General features: G+C 32.1%; 1 long non-coding RNA gene across 2 annotated transcripts in view; it reads left to right on the top strand.

Moving 5' to 3' along the window:
* The window catches only part of LOC145246692 (uncharacterized), an 83,690-nt gene that overhangs the window by 51,530 nt on the left and 19,296 nt on the right, over positions 1–12,864 (top strand). The window contains exons 2-3 of one of the 2 annotated variants that reach the window (XR_013863152.1): positions 1,696–1,833; positions 12,449–12,564. This is a non-coding gene — a long non-coding RNA (uncharacterized LOC145246692). The remainder of the gene's footprint in view (positions 1–1,695; positions 1,834–12,448; positions 12,565–12,864) is intronic. The other variant, XR_013863153.1, reaches the window with a different exon arrangement.

Here is a 12,864-nt window from a genome sequence, read left to right as displayed (position 1 = left end):
AACGCTGTGAGAGAGAGAGAGAGAGAGAGAGAGAGAGAGGCAGACAGACAGACAGACAGACAAACAGACAGACAGAGGATGAAAAAGAGAGCGAGAAGGAAAACAGAAATTTTGTGAACTGTTGTTGTTCATGTACATTTCGTATTTACTATTATTAAAGAGCCAATTCTCTTTTGAATATTATATTGTACCTAATATATATATATATAATACTGATTTAAAAAGTTTAAATAATAATGACTTGGATTCCATCAGCTAGAATAGTAACCTAACCATTTAGCACCTCGGCCGCGTTTCCTACCGTTCGAACTATCGATAAATAGATACGAAATATTTCAAATCATATGTCTTCAAGCTATGAATGAATTTACCCATGCGCAAAAGTGACAGAAATTTGTCGGCAACATTTTGCATTTCAACTTGTGGACATATTTTTGCATGCGTTATTGATCCATACAAAAATATTTTACTCGTTATAAACCATCCTTCGTGTACGATCAATATTTTCCTTTAATTTCAATGCTATGTGGCCAGTAGTTTGAGAGTTTATGGGTTGAATAGTTTCACACAGACAGACACACACAAACATACATACAGACACACAGACATACATACATTTACTGTTTTAATGATATATAAGCTGGAAATGCCCTGATTTGTTTTGTCGCTTTCTTTCCCTCCTTTATTTTGTTACCTTTTCGCTATAATCGGTTAGGGAGAAAAGAAAATTTATTGTGAATGCAGATAAATAAAATGCAACTTCAAACGGTTTGAAAGAAATATTCGATTACGAATGTTGGGGTTTGTTTATTGGCTCAATCGAGGCACTCCGTATATAGAGATAGAGTTTGCGAGTTTGAATCTCACTGGATATACTTATTTTATTTTGATTTTCTCGTACAAATTCAAATTATAATATTACTAGATTGTTTGTATGATTTGGATTCTTCGGACTACTGCTCTCATCGTGAGTGTTATTTTTTGTCGGTATCGGTAATCATTTTGTCGTATTTGTGAATTTTTCTGTCGAACGCTGGAATCTGCACGGAATTTCTAACGTGATCCTTGACGGTAGCGTGCCCTGTCCCGTCAGCCATGGCTGTGGAGAAATCCTAAATAATTCGCAACTGCATTTTGAGTATTGCCAGCACTGAGGTTTAAACCTTTGGCCCCCAAGAAGAATACACTAGCTACTTTGACCAGTGATTTACAAGTCTGCAAGACGGAACGATAACATACACTCCCGTAGATTAATTTAAGGATTTTACGCACTGAGAATTGGACGTCCAAGTTCCAAAATAGTATCACTTTACAACTGAAATACCACATACTTTATCCACTACGTAACGGCCTGTTAGCAGATTTCCGAGTTCGACAGAAAGATTTGCGAAGTCGACAGAAGGATTTCAGAGTTGGAAAATATACAACGGATAAAGGTCAAAGGTTACATTGATCGAAACGTTGTGAAAATAATGCACAAGATAAGAACAGTTGTCCGTAGAATCTAAATAATACGAATAATCAACCCTCATCTAAAAAAACTGAGATTCTGTCGTTTTATTTTATTATTTATTTGTAATCTGCGTATTTTGCAGAAGTTGAGATCTCTGGAAAAAATTGATAATAATTTTATATTCAATTTATAATTTATATATCCAATGCATTTATTTCGCTTATTCGTTCTTTGTTTTACAGCTTTTGAACAAGACAGATCGGTCCTTTCTCAACGCAGAAATACGTAAACAACCGAAGTCGAATTAAAAAGAACCGTCGTCAAAATCGAAACGAGACGGATTTTAAGCAGAAGCAAATAATGAAAGAAAAACATCCACCGTATGTTTACTTTTACCACAAGTTATTTGTTTGCTTTGTTTTTGTTTGTTTGTTTTTTTTTGTTTTTGTTTTTTGTACGAGGAAAATAATTGAAACCATGTTAAAAAGTATGAAAATGTGTTAAAAAAGTAAGAAAACACGTAAAAAAAAGTCATTAAAAACACGTTAAAAAAATAATTAAAAACATGTTAAAAAGTAATTGGAAACATGTGAAAAAGTTAAAAGTAAACATTTTGGTAAAACTTGTTTTTTTATAAATAAACAAAAGCTTTGAAAACCATAATCAATGACACCGATTTTTTACAGAATTATATTCGTTTCTCTTTTGTACTGCTACAGTCTTTCAATCGGAGAAAAGCCGACTAGAACATAGATTAGGTTAGAATGCGTATTAGCTCAGTTAAGAATAGAGTAAGATTTTGTTCGGGGGTTAGGTTAGAATTAATTTTCGGTTAGATTAGGGTGAGTTAAAAAACAGTTGGATCTATGTTTAGTTTAAAAAGTTATACAAGCTTTCTAAATACGAGAACTTGTCGTCTTCTTAAAAATTCTGATTAACTCGCTTCGACAATTCCGTCTGTTAATCAACGAAACATGCCGAACAAACTTCAACTTATGTTTAAAAGCTGTACTAGTATCTGTATCATAATATATATATATATATATATATATATATATATATATATATATATATATATATATGCGCGTGTGTGTATGTGTGTGTATTATGTTCAAACCCAAACAAGACGTAAGGAGATATCATTTGAGATTGCGTCCAGAAGAGGAATGAATGGAGTTGATCGGCAAGATATCTGTTCACATTACATTTAAACTTGCATGTTAGTACAGCCAGAGAAACAGGAAACAGAGAAGGAATTCCAAAGTCATGCAAATCGATAAAAGAAACGACATTAAAGTAGAAAGCTTTCCAGCGTGTAGAAACCCCAAAAGTATATGGGTAGGGTTTTACAGCTAATTAGATCAGTCGAGAGTATGTACGTCGAGGGGGCACGAGTACTGTTAGTTGATCAGAGCAAATTTCATCTATACGTACATACATACATATATACATACATACATACACACATACGTATATAGCTTAGTGAGTTAGAAGAAGGGAGTAAGTTCAATTATATAAGAGGAGACTTATCGGGATAATATAAAGCTCAACAAGTTTAATTGGAGCTTATATAGGATACTTCGACGCATTCAACGCTAGCGTAAGTTGAACAATAGAAAAATCTTTAGGAAATTAACATTAAAAATCAATTAACATTTTAGTAGTAAAAAGACAAAAGTGAAGAAAACAATTTTGTTCTAAAATTATTAAAAATACATGAAACAAATTATGAAAAATACATGAAACAAATTATTAAAAATACATGAAACAAACTATGAAATATACATGAATCAAATTATTAAAAATACATGAATCAAATTATTAAAAATACATGAAACAAATTATGAAAATACATGAATCAAATTATTAAAAATACATGAAACAAATTATGAAAAATACATGAAAAAAATTATTAAAAATACATGAAACAAACTATGAAAAATACATGAAAAAAATTATTAAAAATACATGAATCAAATTATTAAAAATACATGAAACAAATTGTGAAAATACAAGAATCAAATTATTAAAAATACATGAATCAAATTATTAAAAATACATGTAACAAATTATTAAAAATACATGAAAAAAATTATAAAAATACATGAAACAAATTATTTAAAATGCATGAAACAAATTATGAAAAATACATGAAGCAAACTATGAAAATACATGAAACAAATTATGAAAAATACATGAAAAAATTATTAAAAATACATGAAAAAAATTATGAAAATACATGAATCAAATTATGAAAAATACATGAAAAAAAATTATGAAAAATACATGAAACAAATTATGAAAAATACATGAAACAAATTATAAAAAATACATGTAACAAATTATGAAAATACATGAAACAAATTGTGAAAAATACATTAAACAAACTATGAAAAATACATGAAACAAATCATTAAAAATACATGAATCAAATTATTAAAAATACATGAAACAAATTATGAAAAATACATGAAACAAATTATTAAAAATACATGAATCAAATTATTAAAAATACATGCAACAAATTATGAAAATACATGAAACAAATTATAAAAATACATGAAAAAAATTATTAAAAATACATGAAACAAGTTATGAAAAATACATGAAACAAATTATGAAAATACATGAAACAAATTATGAAAAGTACATGACACAAATTATGAAAAATACATGAAACACATTATGAAAAGTGCATGAAACAAATAATGAAAAATACATTAAACAAATTATGAAAAATACATGTAACAAATTATGAAAAATATATTAAACAAATTAGGAAAAGTACATGAAACAAATTATGAAAAGTGCATGAAACAAATAATGAAAAATACATGAAACAAATTATGAAAAGTACATGAAACAAATTATGAAAAATACATGAAACAAATAATGAAAAATACATGAAACGAATTATGAAAAATACATGAAACAAATTATTAAAAATACATGAAACAAATGAGAAATGACATCAGTTTTTTACACTTCACAAGGAATAACTGCATTATTTGATATACAGAAAAACAATTTGTGAGAAAACCGTCGTACCTTCATGAAAGAAGACACTTAAAAACTTCATAGAATAAGAAAATATTTCACTCTATCTTGTATCAAATGATTATGAAAAATACATTTTCTGATACTTCCTTTGCATAATTTAATGCAACTCATATATATATATATATATATATATATATATATATATATATATATATATATATATATATATAAGAGAAAAGAAATTAAAAATGTAAGTTGAAATTTACTATCAAATTTACTGTTCGATTATAATAAGCTCTACTCTCTATAGTGTGTATATTGAGTTTTTTTTTTATCTGGTTTGGATTAATATATATATATATATATATATATATATATATATATATATATATATATATATATATATATATATATGGGGGGTGTTTGTGTACGTATGTATGTATGTATATGTATACTGGTATTTATATTAGATTGAATTATATCAGGCAAACAGAGCCTCTTTTTATGTCATTATTCAGATGTGTGTGTATATATATATATATATATATATATATATATACATATATAATTATTTACTATAATAATTAACATACATACATATATATAATTATTTACTATAATGATTATATATATATATATATATAATTATTTACTATTTAAATACCTGCAGGGTGTTACAATTTACACTAGTCAATAGATTCGAACCCGGCAACACACCACATCTCTGGCTTGATTAGCAAGGACCGTATAAATTCGGCTACCGTTAACCGCGTGAAATAACATTGAAATTAAACATTTTATTTTTTAAATGTTTTTTGCATAAGTAAGAGTGATCTAATCATTATATGATTATCTATGCATATATATATATACATATATATATATATATATATGCGTGTTTGTGTGTGTGCGTGTGTGTGTAATAAAGCCGAATATAATCAAGAAGTAAAATTAAAAATTAATTCAAACTTAAAGCGATTACAAATGGCAATATTTATATAGTAATCACAACCAAATAGTAAGCTCAATATAACCAGGATAAGATATAGAGCTTCACATAAAAGAACACAATTTAATTTGTTTTACATGAATTTATAGTTCGAAATAATACTTAAATAGGAAATATTAAAAAAATGTTGAAATTTCTTTTATTCGCGGAGTTTCACATAATTGTGTTTTTCTCATCAGAAGAAAGATTTTAGCAAATAAATATAACGAATTTGCTGGTATTTGCATTAATTGGCATTTGCATTTATATATGGAACAATCACATTGACGTACCAATTCTCGCTAGATCAACGGAGTTAAGCAACGTTGAGTTTGGCCAATACCACATGGGTGATTATTTGGAAAGGATAGGCGTTGCGTGTACCACGCCGAGTCGTAGAAATTTCCAATTTTTGTATCTGAGGGAGTGTTTAACTCACGGAGGAGATACACCCCCGAATCAATACGGAAAGCAACGGAAAACTACCGTCTTTACTCGTCTTCCCGAGATTACCACGGCTCTCCAATGTAGACTAAAAATTGACAAAGTTATTGCGTAGGGAAATGTATACACACAGACAGACACACAAATACACAGACAGACAGATATACAGACACGTTCACTTTTATAGATATATAGACTAGTATGGGTGCCCGGCGTTGCCCGGGTATTTGGGGGGTGTATGTTAAGAAAAAATGGTCAATTTTTTTAACTTTGACCCCTATTATGACCACTTAAGATTTTTTGTTTTGGGCTCAAATGAAGTTATTAAGTTGGATCCATGTCCAAGGAATCTATATCTAAAATTTCAAGTACATAGACGCAAAATTGTCGGAGGAGTTTGGTAGAGTTCTCAAAAGTCAAATCGTTGAACTTTGACTCCTTAATCGCCAAATTTCTAGCCGAAAACCGATCACATAGATTTTCCCAAATCTCAGTAATTAGTATATCAAATTTCGGGTCTGTAGACTTAAAATTGACTGAGTTATTGCATAGGGAAATATACACACACAGATACACAGACAGACAGATACACAGACACCTTCACTTTTATAGATATATAGACTAGCATTTCAACCGGGCGTTGCCCAGGTGTTTGGATGTATATGTTGAGCAACAAAAAAAAAGTGGTAGTAGGAAGGCAGGCTCGAACACGTACCGCAAAGGAGGAAAAGAACGGGGAAAACTCTAACGTCTATGCTGTTACGACCACCGCCAAACCGGAAGTGACATTTTTTAAAATTAAGGCTAGACAATCGAAAGGAGGGGATTACTTTAAAAAAATATCGGCGAAAAAAACGACCACCGACATTATCTTAGTGTGAAATTTGCATGATAGACTCAACTGTTTCGGAACCTATGAGGAAGGAACTCGCACACACACACACACACACACGCACAGAGGAAGTGACGTTTATATAAAAGTAGAATAGAGATATAGACAAGCGTTATAAAGTGAAAATTCAACCTATATAAGACTTATATAACCCTAACCCTAACCCTATAATAAGACAGCTAACTATTAATTAAAATATTCAACAAGACAAGACTTTTTCAACATTGATTTTGATATGCTGGAAACATATAAGAATTATGTTTAAAAGCCAATATATTTTATTGACATTTTAATTTTTATTAATGAATTATGTTATATAACACAAAAAGATTTCGTTTTCTTTGAATTCTTTAAACTACTATTCTTATATTGAGTGTTATTTTCACATTGTTTCGGTAGCAATGGCCTGTTGCGTAGTGGATAACGTACTTACTAAAAAGTCTATGGTAAGTTACACTTTTCTGGATGTTGATGGTTCAATCTTCAGTGAGGGCAACACTTAAAATACAATTTTGAATTACATAAGATTTCCATTAAATCATGTTGACCCATGGATTAAATAAAGTGTTTCTCGTCAAAAGTTCGTGCAGATTCCCGAGTTTCATAGATACCTGAGTTCAAGACGATACAATTGAAAAAGGTCAGCCGTTAAATTGGCTGTACAGTTGGGAAAATAACGCTCAAGATGATGGCTGTAGCACGAAGAATCCAAACGATACGAACTATCAGAACCCATGGAAATTCCATGTAAACAAAAATGCTATTTAACTAGCAGTTTACCCGGTCATAATATACGTTTCAATATGATATTTTAATTCGTACATATTAGGTATTTATTATTATAGATTAAATTTTCTATCGATTATTATACTGTAGTAATGATTTCTCAGTTGAATAGAAAAAATATAGCTTAGGTTGCATCAGCTCGGTTAAAAATTCGATTTGTTCAACAGGTGCAAATCCTCTACATACCAAGTTTCAAGTCTATAGATCGCCTATTGACAGCATAGTTTGAGAGAGACTGTTCCCCAAACGGACGGACAAACAACGGCCACTTCTCTCTCTCTCTCTCTCTCTCTCTCTCTCTCTTTCTCTCTTTATATATATATATATGTATATAAAGAGAGAGAGAGAGAGAGAGCGTGAAAGAGGGAAGAGAAAGAGTTACAAGCAGACCGCCTTGTTTTGCCCGGTCGTAAAATACATTTTACTATATTTCAATTTATGCAGATTTATTATTATTATTATTATTATTATTATTATTATTATTATTATTATTATTATTATTATTATTATTATTGCCTAACATAGAGCTTTAACACAAGTCATCAAAGATCTGATTGGAAACCTGTGGTGTTCTCTGGAAGCTGAGTTATAAGTCTCTCCAGACGTCTAGCTCTCTTCACCTTCTTCGATAGCATTTGCATATGAATTTGCGTTATCGCAACAGCTGCTTACCATTGATTTCTCGCTGACAATGGCCATTAGTCTATACTGGAATTTGAATGGCACTAAGCCTCTCCAAGGTCCCAGTTCTCTTCGCGCTTGTCCATCGAAGGTCTGGACAGCGCTCCATTCTCGGTCTTTCTATCTTCCTTGACCCTTCTCGGCTCTTTGGTATCACTATTTTGGGGGGGGCGGTGATGAGAAGGGGATGCGTGATGGGAGTGTAGAACTTGTAGATATGCAGCTTCAGTGTTCTTCATTCCTGTATCGCTTCTTCATTATATTGTATACTTGTATTATTCTCCGCGTTCAAGGGTTTCCTTAATATTTCAACCGTTTTCATTATCGTTAGTCATTGTGTTTTTGCAGCCATTCCTCTGGTTCCAATTTCTGCCATTCTTTTTTCAAAGTTTTTCGGAATTGTTCCTAGTGCCCCTACTATTATCGGTATTATTTTGACTTTCTTCATCATCCAAATCTCTTTAAATTCTCTGGTTAGCTCTGTGTATTTGCTCCGTTTCTCCTTTTCTTTCATACTCACTCTCTGGTCAGCTGGGACAGCAAAAGCTACGATTTGACAGAATTTTTCTTTCTTGTTAATTATTATGACATATGGTCTTCTTGCTTGGATGGGTTTGTTCGTCTATATGTCAATGTCCCATAGGATTGTGTGGTTCACAGTGCACCGCCCTCCTCACTTGGTCATGCCTGTTTTTGTATTCCTTTTGGGCTAGTTTGCTGCATTCACTTACTTGCCGGTCTGTCTCTTTGTCCACAGAGTTTGCATTTGCTGTTTTCTTGTGTTTTATCGATTTTTGCTTTGATATAGTTTGTTCTTATCGAGTTATCTTGCGCTGCACAGTTATTACAGCTTCAGTTTCTCGGTTTATATGTCCTTTTCGCATCCATGTCCAGGTGTTTTCGTTATTCTCATCTTTTGTCATTCTCATGAAACCTCCGTGGAGTTGTTTCTCTTCCCATTTTTCTTTCCCCGTTTTGTCATTTGCCTCTCTGTTTTCGGTTTTATTGGGGTCTTTTTTCAGTGTCTCTCGCTGCCATAATTATCCTTTCAGTATTTTGCATTATGTATTTATTTTTCTAGTTCTTTTTAATGTCATTCACACAGTCTTCTATGTAGACCAGTCCTCTCCCGCCGTCTTTCCTCTTCACCTAGAGTCTGTCAATATCGTCCGTTGGGTGTAGTGCATTATGCATGGTCATGAGTATCCTGGTCTTCTTGTAGAGCTGTCTCAGTTCTTCGTTTGTCCACCCTATAAACGGTCCAAAGTATCTTACTAGTGATACTTCCCATGTATTTATACCTTTTATTAGGTTTCTGCTATATAATTTCCTTTCCAGGAGTTTTCTTCTAAGGTATTCCTTTTCAATTTTCTCTTTCATTTCTGTTGCTTTGATGGTGTCTGCTTCCAGAATTTTCAAACATTTATAGCCATCTTTTTCCCCTAGTGCCCTCATCTCTGTTTGGTTGGATAATTCCATGCCTTCTGTCGTTTCCAGTTTTCCCTTTCTTATAACTAGTAGTGCACACTTTTCCATTCAAAATTTCTATTTTGATATCTTGGCTGAAGATCCTGGTAGTGTTAATTAGCGTCTGTATCTCCTTTTCGGTCCTGGCAAAAGTTTCAAATTGTCCATGTACATCAGGTGGTTATTTTTTACCTCTGTATTGGATAACTTGTATCCGGCTTTGCACTTTCTCAAAATATTATTCAGGGGCATGATAGCTATGATGAACAGTAATGGTGATAGTGAGTCTCCTTGAAAGATGCCTCTTTGAATGTTAATTTTTGTTGTTGTTGTTGTTGTTGTTGTTGTTATTATTATTATTATTATTATTATTATTATTATTATTATTATTATTATTATTATAAAGCAAGTAGTATTTGGATTTTTGAGACTACTATTCTTACCTTGTGCGTCATTTCCACATTGTTGCGTAAAGCAAAAGAAAAGTTAAAAACCATATTGTTTCCGCCGATCTTAAATTGAAGATTTGAGAGTATGAAAAAATGTTGAAGATATCAGAAAGTATTGTGTTCATCATTTTTTAAATCGGAAAACTGTTAGAAATTGGTGTCGCGTTTTCTCACAGTCGATGTGAAATAACAATGCGTCGGCAGTTCAGAGAGGGAACCTTTTAAACACAATGTGGCAATTGATTAAACATAAATCTATCACTTAAATTACGGAAACAACCTTTTTTTACTAAGACAATGCATTTGTCACATATCCATGTGAATTTCATTTCGAACGACTTCTCCACCCACCCTATTCTCCATATGTGTACCTCAGTGACTATTGTCTTATGACAGACCTAAAAATATTGTTTTGTATCAAAGTTCTCCATAAAAACTTTAAATTACTAGAGAATCATTAGAATCAGTGTATCCTTCCAGAAAGGGTACCATGTTGATGAATAAAGTCAAATTTGGCTTAAAAGTCATTATTTTATTTGTTAGGACCCAGACTTATCGTGCAATGTGATCAGCCTCAGAGAACACATTATTAATTTTTTAAAAAAACACCTGAAAGTATCGAGTATGTGACTAACAAGGGAATCTATCTTTCGTATTATTGGTTTCTTCGTGCACCCCTTTCTCCCTAAACGACGTACAGCGAGTGATATCACTAGATTCGTCCGCTCTGGGTCTCGTTTGATCGCTGGGACTGGACTGTTTCTCCGATGAGGGTGCTGGTTGATGAAAGGATCCGGTCGGACAGGCTGTTACTCTCCTCACGTTGCTTTTGATAGAGTATGCAATCTGTTGAGCCCTTGTTTCTTAGGTTGACGTCTTTGGAAACCAAAAGAAAAAAATTACAAGTTGATAACTAGACTTATTGTATAAAAAAAATAACAGGATAATTATTCGCTGAAAGTTACAAAGTTTTGATCATTCATACGTTTCTGACTAAAGATCAAATGTTAGGGAACTGGCGACTTCTATTAGTTCAGTTGTGGCGGTCAACCTTAAATCTTGGGACTTGTTTCTCCACAGTGTGGATTCAGTGACTTGAAACCGAGTGATACTTTTGTATCAGTAAAAAATAAATTGGTTATCTTTTGGTTATAATCGAATACCAGAACGACAATTAATGGGTACTTGATTTTGTATTCACCATCTTGTTTTTTCCTTATTCAAAGAAACTCATATTATCTAGCCTATAATTTGGGTGACCCACAAATAAATTTGACAACCCAACATTTGGTTAACTTTGTTTTCTTAACAAGGTTGGCATCGTGATGGAATTTATCAAATTGTCAAAAAACGCGCCGTTTCTGACATTTTTTAGATACCTTTATGATCCAAGACGTCAACTTTGTCAGCTAGTGTGTTTTTAATGGCTTTTTGTGTCAACCCCAATTACCATGGAAGAAGACAGCTTACCACTTTATCAATTCAATATATCCACAAATAAGTGTGTGAGTATGAAACCAATACCATAATAACCTTACTTTACAATGCTCTTTCTTTCCATAATCATCATCAACAACATCATCAGCACCAACATCATCATCGTCATTATTGTTTATACCCAAGGACACTGTAACATTCGGACTATTATTCACATCTTCAGTGTCATTTTCACAACGTTTCGGTCGATATAACCTCTTGCCTTCTTGTCAAACTCGAGAACGTTTCTGTCAAACTCTGGAATTTGGACAGCATTTCGAAAGGAACTCTTTATTTACTTCACGAGCGCAGCATGCTCTTGTTCCCTCAGCCACAACTACATAGATGTCCTAAATAATTTGAAATTGTATTTTTCCGTTGCGCACAGAGTTTAACTTATAACCTTCAGGAAAATATCACTTTTTACAATTGATTTTTCCAAGTACTCTCATCACTGCGCTACAGGTTCTTGCAGAAATTTTCGAGTTCGACAAAAGCATGCCCAAGTTTGACAAGATACACCCAAAGAAGATCGACCGGAACTTTGAGAAAATCACACTCAAGATGAGAACAATAGTCCGAAGAATCCAAATAATACGAATAGCTCATCCTCATCTCCAAAATTTAGAAACGTACAATACCCCTTTATACGCTGCTAGTTCTATACATGCCATCTATCTATCGATCAAATCTCTGTTACAGATTAAATATATTTGGTGTCATTAATTGTATTTAAACTTGCATTTATACGAGTACGAAAATGCTTTTCACGTGTAATTTAAATCTTTTACATAATGTTTTCGTTCGTATAGGTAAACTGACAGAGGATTTCAAATCACGTGTTCATTCGATGACGTGAGATATGTAAAACCCCATCGCAGTTCGTTTGATGAAGGCATGGATTGGTATGAAACGCTTACAATCGGAGGTGAGTTGTCAGAATCAAGCAAAAGCATCATCACAATAATTCGAAATTCTGAACTTACACTTTTTGAAAATAAATACACAAGTTTATTTCAGTAAATCAGTGTTCTACACACGTTATTGAATATCCCGAATACAGTTTTCATTTATACCGTGTGGTTTTAACGATATAATCAATTAATTAAACAAAATTTTGAACTTATATTATTTTTTTTATGAATAAACTATCTTACGTCATTGATTCTATACTTAAAACACGGTATTTACCATTCCGAATAGAGTTTCACATTTATAGTATATGTTG

The sequence above is a fragment of the Euprymna scolopes genome, chromosome 24, assembly GCF_053919585.1.
Source record: "Euprymna scolopes isolate OS-2025 chromosome 24, ASM5391958v1, whole genome shotgun sequence".
Taxonomy (NCBI): Eukaryota; Metazoa; Mollusca; class Cephalopoda; order Sepiida; family Sepiolidae; genus Euprymna; species Euprymna scolopes.
The sequence above is the reverse complement of the archived record's forward strand: the minus strand, read 5'-3'. Positions and strand labels throughout refer to the sequence as shown.